Genomic DNA, 21,879 nt, shown 5'->3' with positions numbered 1-21,879 from the left:
TCAAGGCTCTAAAGGGGCACCTGGGAAACTGATGCCAAAACAGGGCTGGAAGTGCAGCAGGGCAGGGGACATGCCTGTGAAGGACCGAGGGAGAGGGTAGGAATATTCCTGGAAAGCCTCCGGACTACCAGGCAGTTCTCACGCCTGTGAAGGGAGAACTGATACGAAAGGAAGAACTGGGGAGAAGCGTCAGACTGCCACACAGTCCTGAGAAAGCTTTCTGCCAGGCCGATGGGGTGTTCCTAAGCAGAAGTCGCCCGAGAGAGGCCTCCTGTGCAGGGGAGGGCTGGGCAGCGGTTGGGGGCCGGGTGGGCAGTGGGTGGAGGGTGGCCCCAGAAGGAAGACCGCTGGATCCAAGGGGCCACAACTGGGGCTGTCAGCTGGGTTCCCATGGCCTAGGAGATTTGAGCAGCACGCTTTGACGGGTGCCAGAGATCCTACAACCGCATACCTTTATGGGGAGCTGTGGCATATGAAGGTCGGTCCTTAGGAATCTGTAGACAAAAGACCCACCTCTGGATCATCATTCAGTACCAATCAGCCACGTATCAGGGCCTGGGGGTGCGACCCTAGGCTTGATAGACAGGTCCTTGCCTTCATGCAGTTTGTAGTCCGCTGGGAAGACAGGTCTTGTGAAAGTACCACAGGTGTGCCCTTCTCTAGATAGGTGGCCATCAGATTCCTCTCAGGAGGCCAGGTAACCTTGGCCTTGCAGGCTGAGGAAACAGCAAGTACAGAGCCCGGAGGCAAGAGAGAGCCTAGCCTGTTCTAGGACTGGAAGGGCCCCGTGTGCTGGAGTGAAGGGAACATTTGGGATGGTGTGGCATGGGATGAGGTTTGGAGGTGGGCAGGAGCCAGATAAGACAACGCTTTGTCACCTGTGGTGGTGCTTTTGGACTTTATTTCAAATGCAGCGGGAAGAATGGCAGATGTTCTGAGAAGGGATCTGAGGGATGGGACTCGATTGGCATTTTGTCGGGAGCACCCTTCCTGCCATGTGGAGGATCATCTGGAACGTGGGGAGCGTGGGAGTGGGAGACAGTTAGGAGACTACCAACAATCCTGGGAGATGGCGGTGGGGACTTGGTCCTGGGTGGCGGCAGGAGACGAATGGGCTGACTGAAAAGATTTTAGAGGTAGAACCAACAAGACTTGCCGATGGCTTCTCTATGAATGAAAGAAAAGGAGGAATCAGAGCCCACTGCCAGGCTTCTGGCTTGGTCAGCTGGGCAGGTGGTGACGCCATAAACTGATCTTATAGGGAAGATGGGCGAGGGGAGAGTTTTGGGAACAGCACGTCAGGAATTTAAGAACTCACCTCTGGACAGGTTTGCAATGGCCATTAGCCCAGCGGCGATGTCAAGTACGTCGTACTTGAAGCACATGGGTCCGGGTGCATATATGATTCTCAGGGAGGGATCGGCTGAAGATAGAAATTACAGAGTGGTCAAACATGCAGAAGGTATTTATTTAAAAAAAAATTTTTTTTTTAATGTTTATTTATTTTTGAGACAGAGAGAGAGAGAGAGCATGAATGGGGGAGGGTCAGAGAGAGAGGGAGACACAGAATCGGAAGCAGGCTCCAGGCTCTGAGCCATCAGCCCAGAGCCCGACGCGGGGCTCGAACTCACGGACTGCGAGATCGTGACCTGAGCCGACGTCAGACGCTCAACCGACTGAGCCACCCAGGCACCCCCATGCAGAAGGTATTTAAAGCTATGGGACTGGGTAAGATCACTTCAAGGAGAGGAGCCCTGAGCAGAAGCCAGCAGTCAGATGAAGTAGAGGAAGAGGAGTCAAGAAAGGAGAGCAGAACCAGGGGAGGAACAAGTTGAGCACCTCAGAGAGGAGGGTGCCTCAAGGAGGGAGCACTCACTCACTGGTAAGTGTCTCAGAGAGGAGAGCCAGGAAGAGGAAGCTAGCACAGTCTTGGCGGCAGGTGGGCATACTGGTGATCTTAACAAGATCATTTTGGAGTGAGTGGTGACAAGGGAAGCCAAAAATAAATGGGTTAACGAAGGAACGGGAGTTGGGAAGGCGGAAAGAGCAGGGGTAGAGCGCCCATCTCAAGAGTTCTCTTGTGAAACTGAGGGAAGGGCTAATCACTGGAGGAGGAGAGTCTGTGGAGTCTCAGAGAAGCTTAAATATGTGTGTGTTCTAAAAATGGAGTATGTTCGGGGCGCCTGGCTGGTGCAGTCAGCACCCGACTCTTGATCTTGGGGTGGTAAGTTCGAGCCCCGTATTGGGTGCAGAGGTTACTTAAAAATAAAATCTTGCAATAAAATGGGACAAGTTGTAAAAAGAACATCGGGACTAATAGTCTTTGTCCCACTTTGCCGATGAGATCCTCAAACAAAACAGAACAAAACCTGCCCGCAGCCACTGGGTAGGGACGGCTGGGTCCACACGCACTCCCACTGGATCAGGACGGCTGGGGTGAGTGTTAGCAGGTCGGAGTCCTTGGAGGTGGTCCTGAGTGGCATCAGTCAGATGTCTCTAACCTAGGTGTGAGGTGATGAACCGGAAGCTCCTGAGAGTGCTGAATGAGGACTTCGGCAAGGCCGGCCTCTGACGGCTTCGATAAAGACCTGTGGCAGCAGGAGAGGGAAGCACTCCCCTTCCTCAGCAGGCAACAGCAGCAACTAGAGGAAGGGCCAGGTTGGCACGCGGGCCTTGGGAACATGAAGACGGACACTCAGCAAGTAACGAGGTCTCCTGAGATCCAGCCGCACCGCACGCTGCCAGTCAAGATTTCCCAGGTGTAGGGCAGACCAGCAGCCGGCTATTCACAGCACAAAAGGTCGTGAGCCAAAAGTCATCTGTTGTCATTCCTTTTGTGAGGGTTTTCCAAATTCTTGATTGTTTCTGGCAAGCAGTTGACGCTGGAGAGCAACTGTCACGCCAGAACGATGGATTTCTGGTAAGAGCCAAAGTCTCCCTGGGAAGATCTGGAAAAATGTGCTTGCCAGAAATTCCATGATTTCACCAAAAGGCCTTTACGCTGACATTTGAAAGGGTGAGAAAAGGGCTCAGGTGAAACTGTAAATGTTGGTATTCATGAGAAAGTGTGTGTGGCTGAGACAGAGCAGTTGGAGAATCTGTTAATTTTCATGGAACAATGGGAAAGGGTAAGGAATCTTATATTGGGTTTCAAGTTAGGAGATTGTGTTAGGCAAAGGGAACTTGCGATGTTAACACCTGGAATCCCCAGGTACCCCAGAAACAGGGTGAGGACTGGGATATGGAAGGCCTAATATAAGGGGTGACAGGGTCAGTGTATGTCCCCAAATTAGAAGTGAAGTGATGACAAGTGATTTCGTCGTGGGGGTTATTACAAAACTTGAGGACCACGGGATCCAGCATCTGTAGGCCATGGTCTCCGAATCCTGATTCGAGAAAGAGGCAAGATGTAGTTAAGCATGTAGTTCAGTTCTCTGATCCTTTACCAGAATGGTCTACTAAAAGTGCGCGTTTGGCAAACTTGTGACGTGTGGATGATTTCATCTCTGAGATGAAGAATGAAATATGACAGCCTATTTAGGTAGACTTTTCTCCTAAAAGGAAACATGTATGGTTGCAAGTTCACAGTTTCATATAGAAAAGGTATTGGGGCGCCTGGGTGGCTCAGTCGGTTGAGCGGCCGACTTCGGCTCAGGTCATGATCTCGCGGTCCATGAGTTCGAGCCCCGCGTCGGGCTCTGTGCTGACAGCTCAGAGCCTGGAGCCTGCTTCAGATTCTGTGTCTCCCTCTCTCTCTGACCCTCCCCGTTCATGCTCTGTCTCTCTCTGTCTCAAAAATAAACGTTAAAAAAAAAAATTAAAAAAAGAAAAAGAAAAGGTATGGAGACTAACAGTGGAAAAGGGGTGTGAGAAAAAGAGCAAACACCGTGCCCAGATTCTAGTAGGGAGAGCCTGGGTAAGCAGAGAGCGTGGCTCTAGGGCAGGATGGGGCTCAGCTCTGGGGTGTAGGAGGCTTCGCTTGGATGGGGTGCACACTGTGGTAAGTTTAGAGACCCCTGGGTAGGACTTCATGGCCAGAAAGGAAAAGGGGCCATGGTATAAGAGAGAGAGAGAGCCCTCAGAAAGGCAGTTTGGCCACATGAAAGAAGGCACTCGGGTACCTCAGAGGCCCCGGGACAGTGACGGAGCGCTCTCCTGGGTGGGAGGTACCCGGAGGGCTCCTGAAGCTGAGGCTTTTCCAACTGGGGCTAGTCAGCACTTAGAAATTGTGTTTAGATGTATGGAAACCAATTTGACACTAAATTATATTAAAAAAAAAAAAAGAAACTGTGTTTAGAGGGCAAAGGTTAAGAAAGGAGGGGCATGGTGTAAAGACAACAGCTGACCAGAAATTGCAGGACACGGCTGGGGAGGGATTGGTAAAGAATCAACCCAGAAATGATGGGGACCTTCCAGAAAACATGGCTTTGTCAGCATCTGTTTCTGTGGTCCAGGATCAGGCTTTTCCCTTTGGATCTGCTGAACTCTAAGCCATCCCCAGTCCATCAGGGTCACGACCAACACTGAGAAGTTCTGCTGTGAATATACTGAACGGTGTCCCACGCATGTGCCACTGGCTAAGGCTGTGGACGGGGGCGTCAGCATCGCTTGGCCTGCAGGTAATAAATGCAGATTCCTGACCACCCCCGCCTTCCTTCTGTCCCCAACCACTTCAGAATGGAGCTCCACCCCCCAGGAATCTGTATTTCAGACATGGTCCTCAGATGATTCTATCCAAAAATAGAGTTTCAGAATCACTAAGCTAAGTAGTCTGGCCCCACCCCTGATGCTCAGGACCCCCATGGGTATGTGGGTTTACAGCCTGGAGGTTTCTTTTTATCTGCCACAGCTTTGCTGCAGCTGAAGCGACAACAGACAAGATTTCCTATTTAATACAGCCTTAAAAAAAGTCATAACTTTTCTAATGGTTCGATTTGCAGTGATTTTCAATTCTACATGTTAGAAAAATACAGATGTCCAGGCCCCCAGCCCAGATCAATTAAGTCAGGATGTCTGGGGTGGGTTCCAGGGTTTTTTTTGTGTGTGTGTGGTTTTTTTTTTTTTCTGTTTTGTTTTGCCTTTATCTTTCAAAGTGGTTCTGATGTACAGCCAGGGTGGAGAACCGTCCCTGTTTAAACGTTAGAAGGACTCTATTCTTCGTGATACCTTTAGGTCAACAAATAACTCCTTTCCGGTTCCTCTCCATCAAAGATAGCTCTCTGAATTAGAAAGGATGAAACCAATCTGGTTAAAAGAGAACACTCTATAGAGGTGCCGCACAAAATAGATTTGTGTCTCTTGGCCCCAAAAACTTGCTTTCAGGGCGCTGAAAAGATTTGCAGATAAAACTGAGTAGCCATGGGTTCTTACAGGGCATGGGAAATGGGAACGTCAAAAGACAGGAGTCACAGAAACATCAGCCCAATTGTCCCAAAGGTGACTCATGGACAGTACAAGCCAGTAAGTCCGCATCTGTTTCCTGAAAACGTTATAGCATGTTAATTAAAAAGTTGTGTGACTTTAAAGAGGAATCAGTAAGGAAGAGCAGACCGTTCCTGTTTGGGTAGGTCAGGGAGTGCTGGCGATGGAGATTGTCCCCACATCTGACAAGATCGCACAAAATAACCTCACATGCCATGGAGGAGAGACGTGGACCGAGTTATTACTCAGTTTATGTGAATTTACAGCCTGCTTGAACACATCCAAAGGGACCTCTAGTCCTGTTTCTTTTTTTTTTTTTAACGTTTATTTATTTTTGAGACAGAGAGAGACAGAGCATGAATTGGGGGAAGGTCAGAGAGAGAGGGAGACACAGAATCTGAAACAGGCTCCAGGCTCTGAGCCGTCAGCACAGAGCCCGACGCGGGGCTTGAACTCACAGACCGCAAGATCATGACCTGAGCCGAAGTCGGCCACCCGACCGACTGAGCCACCCAGGCGCCCCTCTAGTCCTGTTTCTAATACTAAGATTCTTTGAAAGCTATAGTTGTGAACCTTCTTTTTATGAAAGTGAATTTAATGGAAGGGATTTTGTCCCAAGTGATGTTATACTCTAACCGAGGAAGATACACGTATATATTCTCAGAATTAGAAAGAATGAAACAAATATGGTTAAAAAAGAGCACCATATAGGTACCTGTACAAAATATAGTTATGTATCTTGGCCACACATACCCACACACAAACACATATATTTGGGGACAGGGTTGGAATAGCCCAACTCATATTCTTCCACATTAAACCCGTCTAAAACCTCCCCCCCCCCCCCCCCCCCCCGTAACACTGTGCAATAATATGTAACAGACTGTGGCTTATTGGTCTCTTGGTCCAATCTCAGCTGTTGTTTTTCGCCTTTAACTTTGGTGACTCACTTGCGCTCCGTTCTTAGTTCTTACGCAGATAATAGAGAACCGTCTTAGCAAGAGCTGCCCTGATTTCACTCCCTTGCGGATGTCCGAGGCCCAGCCTGCTGTCACGCAGTGTGTATCCACACTCTCTGCACAAGTTCACCTCCTAACACACCACACGGGCTCCAAGCATATTCTGCAGACTTAGCAGAAGACTGCATTTTGGAGATGTTTGCTTCTCAAAGAATCTCCCGTTACACACACACACACACACACACACACACAGGCCACAAGGAAGGCTGGGAAATGTCTTTATTTGGGGCAACCAGTAAAAACTGATATTCTATTAAGAGAGGAAGAGAACAGACATGGGAGCACAAGTAGTCTCTCTAGCATATTCCTGGAAAATATAACATTTAAGAAGGGGTGGGGGGTGGCTCAAGGAGGGAGGCACCCTCACCTCATCCAAAGAGTGACGTCTGGCTTAAAGTACTCAAGTGACCATCAAAAAGGCTTGTGCTCTCCCTGGCTTTCCTTTACAGGGAACACCCCTCTGCGACCTTGGGGGCTGCCCTCCTGGGGACCTGGGCCCCAGGGTGTGAGGTGTAAGGTGGCTATGAAGGAGAGCAGAGCTACTGAGCCGCCCCCAGTCAGAGCCAGCCCACAGCCTCATCAGCTCATCCCAAGAACCATTCTGGGCCAGAGCTAATGGTCAGAATCTGGAGGAAGATTCTCCCAGCCACAAAGCCCATTACAAGGAGAAACCCGTTGTCCACACGCACCTCTGCAACACGTGCACAGTCCGCTTTCTCGTCATTCCATGCCTCACCCGGCACCAGAGCATTTTCAGTCGGTTCCCGAGTGCTTCGCTTACACCTTCAGATTTAGCACGTCCTTTCCTTAGTGCTTCCCCCCCCCCCCCCGCTTTTATCCCTCCAGCCGCGTAGCACAGTTTTCTCGAGCATTTGAGCAAACCCACATACGTTCCCTCCCCCACTCTTCTTGAAACAAAGAGAATGCTGCTATCGCAAACACAAAACAAAAAAAAATGCTGGAGACGATTCTGTCCTTTAGGCCCGCAGGGTGGATCTCAAGCCCTGCATTCTTCTACCTGTGTGGAGCTTTAATTAGTGTAAGTGGGAGGTCTGTGCCGAGCAGATTTTTTCCCCCGTTAATAATGCTATGTCACCCTGAATGCCACTTGCGGTTTGGAAACCGACAGCGCGTGTTATTAGACAACAGCCACTAGTCCTTCCCCGGTGTGAGCATCACCCAGGGGCCGGCCGTCTCCGCCGATGGCAGCGAAGCCCTGTATTTGAAGTGCCTTGCGGTTTACACCGCGTCTCAGGTGCGTGTTGTCTCGCGTCGGCCTCAGGTTCACCCCGGTAGTAAATAAGTAACATCACCCCCACTTTGGTGAGGAAAAAAACCGCGCTAGGAATGGTTAAGTGACAGGATGAGCTAAAACTGGCTCCGATCTGTGTTGCTAATGTCAGATGTTCAAGAACTGTCCGTGGCCAAAAGAGAACGAGTATCTATTTTTAACAATGTTCTTTTCTTCCTGCCACAGTCCAACACTGCCCTAAACTTTGATTTGATGGGATTATTTCCCACCGTCCTCTAAGTCAGGCTTTGAAAATTCTTTTCTGCCTCTGGGTCTTGTTTTGCCTGGAGGTGAGGACGACAAGCGCGGATCTTTCTTGCGTAATCTCCAGGTCTTATATTTTTGTTCTCTACCGGACAATTTGTAAAGTCACTCTGAATCTACCACGGTAAAGGAAAACCGTCTCTCTCACGTCTGCTGTTTAAGAATTCGATATTTAAGAGGTAAGGATTACATATCAATACTGCTTATCCAGAAGCCTTCGGAATATCTCATCTCTAGTAGAAATGCCGGATGTTGTGTAAGCAACATTATCCCTTACAAAGCAGCCTGAAAGGGAATTTTAAAAATTCTATGAAGGTGGGCGCCTGGGTGGCGCAGTCAGTTAAGCGTCCGACTTCAGCCGGGTCACGATCTCGCGGTCAGTGAGTTCGAGCCCCGCGTCGGGCTCTGGGCTGATGGCTCAGAGCCTGGAGCCTGTTTCAGATTCTGTGTCTCCCTCTCTCTCTGCCCCTCTCCTGTTCATGCTCTGTCTCTCTCTGTCCCAAAAAATAAATAAACGTTGAAAAAAAAAATTAAAAAAAAAAAATTCTATGAAGGTAACAAGAACTGGGTTTTTTTTTTTTTGTTTTTTTTTTTGTAGGAAGCAGGTAGTTTGCCCAGAAAATACTTAATCAGTTTACAAGACTGTCCGAAAACAGATTTTCTCATGAACATAGCCGAGAGTCCAATCATTGTTTTAAGGATGCTTCCGGATGGAAGTAAATGTTTAGTATTTTTAACACATATTGGTGTGTGTCTGGATAAGTTTTTTTTTTTTTTTTAAAGAAAAATCACAGGTTTTATAAAATCGAAGAAACTTTAAGCCCGTGTCATTTATAATGTAAAATTAATGCATTTGAAATTCAGTGGTTGACTCATGGCTCCCACATCCATTTGCAGCTCTTGTTAGTTCATATGGTTTTCTTTAAAAATTAGTGATATCAGCTAAGTGGGACTCTTTCCCACTCCTACCCACAGAGGAAAGTGCTTTTGTGAACGTGTCAGCCCCGCTCTGTCATTACACGCCACCACGGAGGGCACCAGAAGCAGGCTGGCTGTTCATCCTCCATCACCGATGTTGGTACAGCGTCAGGAGCCCAATCCAAATCAGACAGCCCTAAAATTTCCGCCCGTTGGTTCCATGCACATAAGCCACCTTTTTAGCACCAAGAAATTTTGTATCTAGACCAGATCTTTGAAGTCTTCCAGTGCAGCCTCTTTATTTTGGACACGGGGCAACTGAGGCACAGAGAGGTCCAGCCATTTGCCCAACATCACACAGCTCATAGGTGAGCTGAGCTCCCAGGTCTGTGTGGCTCCAAAACCTTTGATCCTTCTGCCTCACTGCTGATGATTGGGTCCAGGCCCTCTCCACGCCTTTTCCTGCTCAGCTGCCTTGCACTGGTGTCCTGCTAATTAGGAGGCAATGTCACAGACGGCCGGGAAAGCGTTCCAGGCATGGGAAGCCAGCTATCGTATCCCTCCCTGGGTCTCGGCCCCACTGTTTGCCATCAGTGTAGGTTTCTCCAGACCGAGCTGTTCCATCACTTCTTCCTGCAGGTGCTTCCTCAGTACCCTCTCCGGGACGCTTTCCAGTGACACAGTCCCCTGGTCGGTGCCTCTTTTATGTAAATGGGACCTCCCCAAAGTGGGACTCCTCCAATTTGTTCGTCATCCTTGCATTCCCAATGTCCATCAGTTCCACCGCTGTCCGCCTTGTCTCCCAGCCCCCCAAATTCTGTCGCCTTTGCTTCTCCTCCTCCCCTTCCAGCTCCCGGCACCGAAGCAGTTTCTGTCCCAGCTCACCCTCTTTCTATTCCCGTGACTCAGTGTTTTTTTTTACCTTGACTGTGGACATAGTCCTTTAACTGGCTTCCTTGCCCCACGTCTCTCCAGAAATGCTTTCCTAAACTCCGACAGCTACATGAGGTCTGATGGCTGCTGTCCTCACTCCCTGGACAGAGGAGCTGCCCGTCCTGGATTCCACTTCTGCTGTGCCTCTGCCAGCCCTGTGGCTTTCGGTACACGATTTATACCTTCGGCCCCAGTTTCTTCACTTACAAAATGAAGATATTGAACAAGACAGTCTCTAAAGAGATGCCTCTGGTTCTGAGCTGTTAGGTCTCCCCCCTCTGGTCTGCCCACCAGACTGCTTCCAAAGAAATCTTTCTAAAACACTGATTTTTTTTCCCCCCATAATATCTTCAGTTGTCCCTCTTTTCACATAAATGCCAATCTCCATAGCCTGGCATTATGGACGCCCTACAGGTTGGTGCCGAACCACCCCCCCCCCCTTGCCTTATTGTTCCCCACACTCAAGCCAAACTCAGCTACTTGCTTTTGGTCACACTTGTGCCAAGCTTCCCACCTCTTTGCTCTTATAGCACCGAGCACCGTCTGCCTTGTGCCGTCAGCTTGCCGGCAGGGGCCACACCTTTTTCACCCTTGTCTCTCGCACAACACCAAGCACGGAATAGGCACTGAATAAGCAGTTCTCGAACGAATTTATTCAGCCCCAAAATTGCACTAACATTTTTTGGCCATCATATCATATCCTTGATTCCTACTGGGCTTCTGGTCAAAATCCTTAAGCTTTTAAAAAATATAATCTTTAATTGAGTCTTCTTTTGTCCTTTCCTTTTGCCCACCCTTTGAACTGATATTCAGAACTTCATCTGTTAGTTTAATTTTCGTCCACTGTACTTGTCTTTACAAATGTTTTGTTGTTGTTGTTCTTGATTCTCTTATCTAGTTTATGGGTTTCCGATTTTGTTAGCCACAGGTACAATGGGTATACTGACCGTTCCACTGAAGTTACTGGTAGTAATGTTGAACAGGAGAAAGACGAGTATGGCACCTCATTCTCTACCTTGACAATGACCTCTTATCTAGCAGTTTGGGGATATGGTTGTTTAGACACATACGACTAGTTGCTCATTTTATTGTAAGTCATTGCGTATAGAGACAATGAAGAATAACCTATACATTCATTCAACTCATTTATTAGTGATTTATTATAGTTTAGTACTCATTTTATTTACTTCATTTTAATTACTCGTATTTATTAACTCAGTCGTCACACGTGAGCCTGGGTGTTAGGCTTCGTGTAATATAAAACAATGCTGAAGATTTGGCCCCTGTCCTCTTTGAGCTGCAGAGAGCAAGTAGGACTCCTCCACAGACCAGTGTAGTCCAAGGTAGAATGGGGGTAGGTCAAAGGGCTTTGAGAGTCAAAGGGTGGAAAGGCACGTGTCTGCCTGGATGAAGACTTACAGAATGAGTAGGACTGTCGTCAGTGAGGACGAGGATATTAAGTGCAGGCTAAGCTGCTGTACCAAAGAGGTCCACCAGCCAGAGGCTTTACTACACTGGTAGTTCATTTCTCCCTCAGCAGTCAAGGTAGGTGATCCAAGTCTCTCTGCTCTGTCCTCAATATGAGGTTTCCACTTGTGTGTTCAAAGTGACCACTCCAGTCCTCCCCATTGCCAGCCAGGGAGGCAGGGAGATAGAGGCCAAGACGAACCGCTCAGTTGTTTTAAGGATGTAACTGGGAAGTTGCTTATGTTGCTTGTATCCATGTCGTGTTGGCCCGTGCATAGTCCCATGACCACCCCCAGTGGAAAAGGAGTCTGGGAAATGTGGTCTTTCACGGGGTAGCCCCATGCCCAGCCAAAACTGTTACTTTTGAAGGAGAAAACAGATTCGGGGAAGGCAATTAACAGTCTGCCACAGGGAGAAAGAGAAGGATTCCATGTGAGGAGAAAAACTGTGAAAGAGAGAGCCGGTGGATTAAATTCTCAGCTGACTGGAAGCAATTGGGGACATAGATTTGGATTTAGTAGAAAAGAAGTGAAAACTTAAAGAAGAAATGCACTGTCTGGAGAGCTAGAATTCTTCACCTCTGAAAAAAACAGTCAAGAAAAATGGTAAGAAGAATTTACACTCAAAGGGAGGAGGTACAAAAGGTCAGCCTTTCTGACTGGTGGCTGTGTGATTGGAGGGGGGGTGGAGAGGAGAGGTACGGGAGACTCGCAGCCTAGAAACTGTTCAGAAGACGACAATACTAGCCCGGACGTGAGGAAATAAGGGTGGGAGCAGAAAGAGTGGACTGGAAGGAACGAAGTAAGAGAGAAAAACAGCTTGGTCGTCCACATGTGTGCCTCCCGGCAGGCAGCTGGGGGCAGGGAAGGGCAGAGCTGGAGGGCACCAGAGCCTGGCCTCCTGAGGGGTTCAGAATGGGGGGGAGGGGGCCTCCAGAAAGCTCCGCCTTTGCCGTGGTCGGGCACGGGCTTTGCTGCATCTTCCCAAGCCCAACGAATAGAGCCCGGTTCTTTCTGGGTAAAACAAAGAGCATCACAAGAAGCTCTGTTCCTGAGAAGGCGTTTTGTTCATAAGCAAGTGTTTTTTCTCCATCCGTCCCGATTTTCATTTCTGTTTACGTTCAGTAAGAGCATTACTGAATGTTAAAATAACGTGGCCTGTTTTCCCCCTGCCCCTGCCTCGGTCACCAGAGGTAGGAAATCTGTTCTGGAAATGTACCTGTTCTCTGGATTTATATGGGCTCTGATAGGACATGTTTGTGTAACAATAAAAATCATTCCCTTTGGCAGATACCTTGATGCCCTGTGTTCTGTTCACGAGGGATATTTCGCATCTGTTCAGTAGTAGCATTTCCCCCACTAACCAGATTCCCTAGGGTGGCCGGGTTGTATTCCAAATCAAGGAAATCAGAGCTTGTCACTCCTAACAGTTGGTCAGGGCCATGTCTAAAGGGTTGGAGCCCTAGATGGAAGTACACAAGCAACCCCTGCAGATCCCTAAGAGAGGAGAGGCAGACAGTTGGCAAGGGCCTCCAGCGAAGGTCCTTCTTCCCCTCTCTGTCTAAGACATTCCCGTCTGGAAGGCAAGGACATGCACAATGTCGGCACAATCGTAGCAGCTTTGTTGTATTGAGCACCTGCTTTGTGCCAAGCGGTGGCCTGGGGACTTAGGTGCATGATCTCATTTGTCCCTCACGATCGTCCTACGTGTCAGGTTCTCTCTACCTCCCTTTTTTTTTTTTTTTTCAACGTTTTATTTATTTTTGGGGCAGAGAGAGACAGAGCATGAATGGGGGAGGGGCAGAGAGAGAGGGAGACACAGAATCGGAAACAGGCTCCAGGCTCTGAGCCATCAGCCCAGAGCCTGACGCAGGGCTCGAACTCTCAGACCGCGAGATCGTGACCTGGCTGAAGTCGGACGCTTAACCAACTGCGCCACCCAGGCGCCCCAACCTCCCTTTTTAAAGAAGAGGGATCAGAAAGGTCAAGTGACTTGAGCAAGGTCACATAGGATTCGAACCTCACTCTGCTGGATTCCAGAGTCCAAGCTCTTAATTACTATACTGAACTGCCTAGATGGAGTATGTATTCTGATGCTGTATTGGCTGTTTCTCTGCCTCTTGGGCATTGTCAGCCAGGACGATGATGCCGCGCAGGGGGAGGGTTTCCAGGAGGAGATCGGGAAGAACAGGAGCAGGCAGAGCCTGAACCTGGGCCCTGGAGGGAAGTGCAGGGGACAGAAGGGAGCTTAGCTGAGGGAGCACATGAGTCAGGTGGGCAGATTTACTCCCAGGGAAGTTGGGTGGCATGGGGGGTGAAGAGCACAAGTTCCGAAAGCAGGGCGCCTGAGTTCACCCTTGCTGTGTGGCCTTGGCCAAGGTAGTCACCCTTTCTGTGCCTCAGTTTTCCCCTCTGTAAAATGAGTATAAGAATAGTATCCATCTCATAGGATTGTCATGAGGATTCGGCAAGGGAATATATCTGAGACAGAGGCTGTTGCCCCCGCATACCCCTCTTTCTTCTTTTTCCGTAGTAATGACTCCCAGTTTTGAGCTAGGCATGTGGCCTCCCAGAATAAAGACTATACTTTCCAGCCTCCTTTGCAGCTCTATCTGGCCTTATAAGTATGGCCAATGAGACACAAGCAGATGTTATGTGGCCACTACCCGGAGAGGCCAGCTGGTATCTACTCTTTACGCCCTTTTTCTTTTTTGTCCTTCTTCCAATCTGCTGCCTGGAATGGTGGATGTGATGTCTAGCATTCTGCCTGCCATGTCGAGAATGAGGCCAAGAGTCTTTTTTTTTTTTTTAAGTTTATGTATTTATTTTGAGAGAGTGTCAGTGGGGGAGGGGTAGAGAGAGCGAAGAGAGAGAGAGAATCCCAAGCAGGCTCTGCGCTGTGAGCACAGAGCCTGACACGGGGCTCCAACTCACGAGCCATGAGAGCAAGACCTGAGCTGAAGTCAAGAGTCGAACGTTCGACTGACTGAGCCCCCCCCCCAGGCACCCCTGAGGCCAATACTCTTAAGGATAATGGAGCTGTGAGCTGGATGGAGCCTGTGTCCCTGAAGAGATCATGAACAGAGCCACTAGACCAGTTGTTGGCCACCTACTTCTGTACTTTCACAGGAGAGAGAAACAACTATCTGAGGTAAGCCACTATTTGGGGGGAACCTTGATTACTCTTGGTTGAATCTACTCTTAACCTGTACAACAGGAAAAACACTTAAGTGATATCATAGTAAGCAATTCAACAACTGTTGGGTAAGCGTTGTTATTATGGTTATTTTGCATTAAATAATGGATGAGGAGGCTAAATCACAGTTGACCTGGAACAACAGGGGTTTGAACTACACAGGTCCCCTTTGCATGTGGATGTTTTTCAATAAATACAGGGCAGTACTGTAAATGTGCTTTCTCTTCCTTATGATTTTCTTAATAACATTTTCCTTTCTTAAGGTTACTTTATTGTAAGAATACGGTTTCCAATACACGTGACATAGAAAATAGGTGCTAGTCGACGATTTCTATCACAGGTAAGCCTTCTGGCCAACAATAGGCTATTAGTAGCTACGTTTTTAGGGGATCAAAAGTTATACACGGATTTTTGACTGCACAGGGCGATCAGCACACCTGACCCCCCATTGTTCAAGGGTCAGCTGTAAAAGAGAGCTATGGAAAGCAGAGGAGAGAATTGTATCAGAACGCCAGGTTGAGGCTGGTTATTAAAACTTAGCTCTGAGTTGCCTGGCTGCTTCTACTTTGAAATAAAGAGAAGCCTTCTCAGCCTTTTGAGCAGAGGTTTCCTGTGGTGCGGGGGGTTTTGTAAGGCAGTTGAGTCTTGCACTCCTGGATGGGGAAGAAATAAGTTCATTAAGGAAGCCATTGCAGGAACCCAGGTAGGAAGTGTTGAAGGATGATGGCAGTGGAAAGGGAGTCAGGGAACAGATATGGAAGAGAATTCAAAGGAGCTGAAGAGGACTTGACAAGAAATAACTATGGGGATAAAGGAAATGCAGATGTCAGATATTACTGAAGCTTCACATCCAAGCAATTATAGTAGGTGCTTCCTTCAGATGTCTGCTACTAAAATGCTGTGTAACAAACAATGCCATAATCTCAGTGCATTACAACAATAGGCATTTACTTATTGCTTATGGGCGTGCAGGGGGCTATGAGTCTCCTGGGTGAATGAAACTAGCGAAGTGTGGCTCCAAGCTGCCAGTTGTATTCAGGTCTGTTCCAAGTGTCTCCTCATTCCGAGAGGCTATCCAGGCAACTTCATCTTGTGACAGGTGGCAGAAATGCAAGAGACTAAGCCAAGCCATGAAGGCGTATTTAAAACCCCTGCTCACATCACTTCCGCTAATTTCTATTAGCCAAAGCAAGTCATGTGGCTAAGTCCAAAGACAATAGGGCACGGAACTATCAGTCAACTCTTCTGGTGCTGGAAGGGTCACATGATGGGAGGAACAAAGACTAGGGACCAATAACCCAATCTGCCATCACAACTAAAATAAGAGTGATACCCCGACATGGAAATTCGCAGTAGGGCATTAGGTTTCTTACCACAAGGCACACCTGTGGTCAGACATCTGACCAGCCGATGGGTTGTTTCCCCCTGCATTTTTCATCTTTCCCTCGTCCCCTCACACACTACAGATAGGGTCCTGCTGTCTGTCCTACAGTCGCTCCTGAGATCAGCCCTGCAACGGACATTAGTGGCTCGGCCATCATAACAGCTATCAATATTGGACCGCTACTAGAAATAAAAGACTAGAAGAAAATATTACTATGGTGGGACTCCTAGCTATTTTAGGTCTTTGCAGATTTTCCAGACCTTCTTCGATGACCATATACAAATTTTATAATTTCAGGAATTCTTTTAAATGATTTTTGAAAAAAAAATATCTTGTCATCAGCTCAATTCTATTGCCATCCTTTGCCAGTAAATATCTAAAGAAAAAGTCTATGTGAAGCATTAGCACAGTGCACCTGCCAAGCCAGGCCTTCCTTGTAGGAACACACTCATCAACTAACACGAGGGTAGTCAGTGTCATTCTAATACTAATTTCTCAGACATGGTTTGAGCATTCTCCTCACCCCCTAAATTTGGGGGCGGTGGGCAGGGATATTTTTAGATGGAATCCAAAAGAGCCAACAGAGAGTTTCCTCTTTTTTTTGCCTCTCTTTCTTCCTTTAGTTGCTGTTTTGGCCGTCTCAGAACAAAGTCAGGCAGGAAGTCGGCACAAGATACCTACCAGCTATGGACTTTGTCAGTTTTCCAAATGCTCTTCTGCCCCAGGGATGCACAGACCCTCAGGCAAAACCACCCCTGCAAAGAATGCTCTGCTGGGATCACTTCCGCCAGCCAAAGCCCCATTCTCTCAGGCACAGGGGAGCAGGTTTTGACTCAAAGGAGCACCGGAGCCACTGACATAAACCCTGCTGTGACCTTGCCCCCACCCACCACCCTCTCCTTTCTCATAACTAACCTCGCATAAGACTCCCAGAGCCATTGACCTCCTCTTCCTCACTTCTCCGCAGGCAGCCTGGCTTATTCCTCCCACCTCTCCCTCTAGGGATCCTACCCTATGGGTCATCAACAAACTTCTTGTCAATTTCAAAGGCCAGTGCCCTTGGCCCCTTGGCTGTACGTGAAATCCTCAACTGTTCATTCTTCAAACTTTTCTTCCCTTGGTTTCTATGAAATCAAGCCTCTCCTAGTTCTCCTAGTCTCTCTCTGAACATTCAAGTTCTTGTTTCTTCCTCCTCGCAGCCTTTGCTTGTCCGGGACGTCGCCCTCCGCCCACCGGTGTTCTCTCCCTCACACCCTCTCGCCACTGATTCTTTCTTAGTGTCAGCCATGACTTCCATGATCTACATGCCGATAACTCCAGCCCAGACGTTTCCCCTCTGACTTCTACTTCCTGGAGGTGCTGGTCCTCACACGGGTGTCGCGTGGGCCTGCGATCCGCCAGGTCCAGGGCTGAATTCATCTCCCCATCAGGGCTCTTTGGCTGCAAGCAACAGGGACTGACCCTGACTTGCCGGTGCACGGAAGAGACTAATTGGAAGGATTGCAAGATGGTTCCTAGAATCAAGGGAATCACTGGACAGCCAAGGCCACTGCCCAGATTCAAGTTCCCGGGAGCAAATTTGACACACCCAGCTCAGATCATGGCCCCACTCCTTGGGGTCTGTAATCAAAATAAAGTGGAATGAGAGACGCAAAAGGTCTCAGACAAGACAGCAGCCACCAAGCCTTCCAAGTTTGTTTTTCTTCTGGACCAGAAGGGAGTCTCTCTCTCTCTGTCTCTCTCTGTCTCTCCCCAACTCAGGTATCTCAACACCAGTCAGTCATTACATTCTGAGACTTTTAAAGTAGTTCTCCAAACGATGGCCTTCTCCATCCCTTGGACCTCTGACCTCCTTTGGAGTCTTATGATCCCTTGGCTTGATGACTACTGGTGGCCTCCTAAAAAGTCTCTGCTCCCTCTCTTGTCCACCTCAAGTTTGTCCTCCACGTGATAGCCAGAGTGATCTGTCTAAATCCAGAGCTAGCCACGTGACTCCCCTGTTTGAGCTCCTTAACCTAGAGGGTGAGCTATGGGACTGGCAGCCCACATTTCTTGTTACCAAATAAAATTCTGCGGGGACCTGGCCCCTACCCACAACCCCTTCGCTGCAACCTGGTTTTTGTCTGTTTGTCTGTCTGTCTGTTTTTGCTTCTGGCACTCCCTCTTCCTGCGTGGCTTTCTTCTCCCCCTACCACCGTACCCCAACCTGGCCGTTACCAGTTTACCTTTAAAAATCGAATGAGGCTTCACGTCCTCAAGGCTGCCCTCCCTAAGCCTTTCCTGACATTTCATGAGGGGTTGAGGATCCCTCCTGAGCGCTTCCATAAGGCCCTGAGCATATCTCTATGATCACCACACACAACCCACTGTTTGAGGAGTATCTGTTCAGGTGCCTATCTCTCCTACTATCTACACATTCTTGAAAAGCAGGGATAAGACAAGGCATACATACAGTAGGTGCTTAATAAACGGTGGGTTTTTTTTTTTTGAATGGTCACTGACTTTGGTAAATCATGTAACATCTTCTGGGTTTCAGCTTCCTCACTGCAAAAAGGAGATAGGTCGACCTCTCCCGTGTTGTGCGATTAAGTGCGATGATATAAATGGAACGCCTTGCATGGTGCCTGGCACGTGGTAAGTACTCAATTAAAAGTCACTTTCCTCACCGCCAAAAGCCCCTTTTCCCTCACCAATAGAAGAGAAAAGAATGCTTAGTGCCCTCTGCTTAACAGTGCGTTTCCTCTACTGGAGTGTAAGCCGTATGAGAAAATGAGGCCAGGCCTATATTATTAATTGCTAAATCTTTTGCAGGTGGCAGGTGCTCAATCAATATTTTTAGGATAAATGAGTAATCATTATCTGTGCTTATCTGACCCTGCATTTGTGCCTTCAACGAACTTAACGTTTTGTTTCCTTTTCCCATTTAAAAAAAAACAAAAAAAACCCCCACCATCTTCGATTTCTTTAGTAGGCACGGTTTCCTGTTGCAAACCAGCCAAGGCTTGGGGAAGAAGAGTCACCCCACCCAGGCCCGCGCCACAGTCCGGGCTTTTGCGAGCCACGCTGTAGCCCTGGGCAGGGTGACTGCAAATGCCCTGGGGAGGGGCACTGACACCCCTTCACCTGCTGACTGCCTTGGAGCACATGCTGGCTCACTGACGCCTACTGGCCCATTTAATACCCCTAACAGTTGTGGGTGGGAGGTACCCTCCTCCTGCTGTATCAGGCAGGCTCCCAGAAGGGACCGGTTAGTGTACTCAAGCCAGGGAACTGAGAAGAGTTTAATGAAAGGAATTTTGTAAAAGGGTGAGCAGGGTTTAAGGAGTCGGCAGGGAATAGGGTAAGTACCCCAGGGCTGGCGGCAGCAGAGTCCTTATCACCCCCCAAAATAAGAGGAGCAGCCAACCCACAGCATCCCAGGAGGGAGGGAGCCAGGACCATAAATACCCTGGCCTCTGCTTCTGCCTGCAGGGTGGGTGGTGGCGGGGGAGAGGGGGGTGATCCCCGGTGCCAAATGCACCCCGGCCGGTCGCAGGGGTGGGCTTTCCAGGCCCCGGGTAGGATGAGAAGAGTCAGGAGTGACCATCGTAACTAAGTTAGCCAGCACTAGGTGAGGCAACCCCTGCTGTCTAGCTTTTAACCTGCCCACTCTGCTCCTCTGTCTCTGAGACAGCGGCATGTGACTCCATTTGTCTGGCCTCCCATGCCCACTAATTGTGCTTCCATTGAGACTAGGGCAGACGGCAGCACTCTGGGCTGTTCTGGAAGCTTCCGCGAGGACCCTAAGAGATAGTCATGTCAGCATGGGACAAATGGGGAACTCCCAGATGAGGAAGGAAGGCAGTCCAGTCTTTATAAACACATACACGTACCACACACACACACACCCCCCATGCTGCTCTGTGAACATGCGCGCACACACACACACACACACACACACACACACCCCATGCTACTCTATGAATATACACATGCACACACACACCCAGGCTGCTTTGTGAACACACCCACATACATACACACACCGCCCCCATGCTGTTCTGTGAACCCCTAGGAAACCACCTGGTAACCCAACTCCAGGAGCATGGAGAATGCATCAGTGGACCCACCCCAGCACAGGCCCCTGCGGCAGTTAAGATCCTGACTTGGGAATCAGACTCCCCGGGACTTGAATCCTGACTCTACCACCAGCTACGTGAATTTGGGCCTCATTTGTGAAACGGAACCCGTCATACCAGTAGGAGTGTTGTTAGGCTTTAAATGCAACAGGCAATTTGCTTTGCACTCATTAAATGTTATCTACAAACCCCATCACGGTCATTTCTGCAGCTTTGCACTACCGTAACTTTCGACCTGATTGCTGACTCATTCCAACTTTCAGAACCCTTTAAGAATGAATACTTCTACAACTAAGGAAAAGGATGATGGTATCTGGTAGGGAATTTTCAAGCATGACTGTTACACAAACCCAGTGGGCCTGGCCACGCAAATATTACCGTGCCTCTTTTAAAGATGGAGAGAGCAACTAGCATCCAAGGAGACTAAGTGACTGGTTCAAGGTCACACAGGCAGTAACTGGCTGAGTCAGGGGCATCCCACTAAGGAGGCAGCACCTGCCAGCCGGCCTCCGCGGAGGCAGGTCTTCGCCCCCCAGAAGGGGCCGCCCTGCGCTCCCACGTTGGCTGTGGGAGGCCGGATCGCTTAACAATATGTGTTTCCCCAAACTGTCATTATGTCCTTGTCGGCAACAAGGAATATGTGAGCCACTTCCTCCAGCTGTGCCTGCGAGCAGGGGAGCGGCGAGGGCCCGCGGTCGGGTTGGCCTGTCCTCCGCGCACCGCCCTGCGGTCTTCCAGGCCCCAGACCGCCTCTCGGGGCTTCTGGCTGCCGGCAGCGTGTCGGCTTCCCCGGGGTTGTCGCTGTGGTCAGGGACAGCGAGAGGAACCTGGCCCAAGGCTCCGCGTACTGGAGGTGGACGCCTGACAGCGAGAAGCCCATGTCTGAAAGCACGGCGTGCATTAGCATCCTCTCCTTCAGAGAGAGCTATTTTTGTCTTTCATCTCCAGAAACCGCGTTCCAAGATCAGGGAGGCAAGTGTCGGAAGGAGAAAACGGCCAGCGTCTCGAGCTCAGAAGAGAACAAGCCCCTGCTATTTCCTCCACGACGGCAACAGTTGCCCCGGCCGCGACGGAGCCGGCTTCCCCTGCCCTTGGGTACCACGCGACGTCCCGCACCCCCGTCATCTTTCTGTGGGATTTCTCTCCACACGCTCCACGGAGGAACCGGGTTCGTTGCCATGGTTACTAGCAAGTCACGTGGCAGCCTGGCTACCTAGCGGTGTAGGAGAACAGGGGGAGCCGACGAGCGGGGGGGGGGGGGGGGGGAAGAAGCATCCCTCCCCCACATCGGTGGCTTTTTCTTAGCCGACCCGCACGGCCCCAGAAGTCTTCCTCATTTCAGACCTGCCCAGCTCTGGGGTGAAGGGCCAGCCTTTCTTTGAGCAGCAGTATTTCCCTTTCATAATGGGATCAGCACAAGCCTCGTTCAAGGGCTTCTCCTTCTGGTCCAGGAGCCCCTCTGCCCCTCCCCAACGCCTCCTTTCCCTGACTCCTCACTCACACACACACACACACACACACACACACACACACACACGGGTGCTGTAATTAAATAGCTGTGTTGAGTGGGAACGGGTGGAGCATGCAGCCTACACCCCTTGAATAAGCTCTTTTTAAAAAAATCTGAGGATGGCATGAGTCAGGGAATTTCGAAGCCGCGATACAATCAGGACAGCGATGCCTCCAGGGGGTGGTGGCAGGGAGCGTGGACTCACCCGGATCCTAGACACACCAGGCAGGGTCTGCTTTCTGAGCCACGGCCGTGAAGGGGGTCCGCAGAGCCTCAGACTTGGAGTCATGGAAGTGGGTATATTCCCCCAGTCTCTGCCGTGGCGGGGCAGTCCTGGCGCCTGGCCATTGCCTTCCGGG

General features: G+C 49.5%; 2 long non-coding RNA genes across 6 annotated transcripts in view; one reads left to right on the top strand and one right to left on the bottom strand.

The window, feature by feature from the left end:
* Nucleotides 1–881: 881 nt before the first annotated feature.
* LOC111558516 lies at nucleotides 882–21,871 on the bottom strand. The gene is made up of 3 exons (XR_002739454.2): nucleotides 21,726–21,871; nucleotides 1,319–1,423; nucleotides 882–1,167 (listed from the first exon to the last, which is right to left on the bottom strand). It is a non-coding gene; the product is annotated as an uncharacterized LOC111558516 (long non-coding RNA).
* The window catches only part of LOC102899954, a 33,746-nt gene continuing 15,672 nt past the window's right edge, over nucleotides 3,806–21,879 (top strand). For 3 of the 5 annotated variants that reach the window (XR_002739450.2, XR_002739448.2, XR_002739451.2), the window contains exons 1-5: nucleotides 3,806–4,619; nucleotides 14,316–14,463; nucleotides 14,772–14,848; nucleotides 18,429–18,526; nucleotides 20,959–21,178. This is a non-coding gene — a long non-coding RNA (uncharacterized LOC102899954). The remainder of the gene's footprint in view (nucleotides 4,620–14,315; nucleotides 14,464–14,771; nucleotides 14,849–18,428; nucleotides 18,527–20,958; nucleotides 21,179–21,879) is intronic. The other 2 variants (XR_002151985.3, XR_002739452.2) reach the window with 2 other exon arrangements.

This window comes from Felis catus, chromosome F2, assembly GCF_018350175.1.
Source record: "Felis catus isolate Fca126 chromosome F2, F.catus_Fca126_mat1.0, whole genome shotgun sequence".
NCBI classification, from domain to species: domain Eukaryota; kingdom Metazoa; phylum Chordata; class Mammalia; order Carnivora; family Felidae; genus Felis; species Felis catus.
Note: the sequence above shows the minus strand (reverse complement) of the source record. Positions and strands in the feature narration are given on the sequence as shown.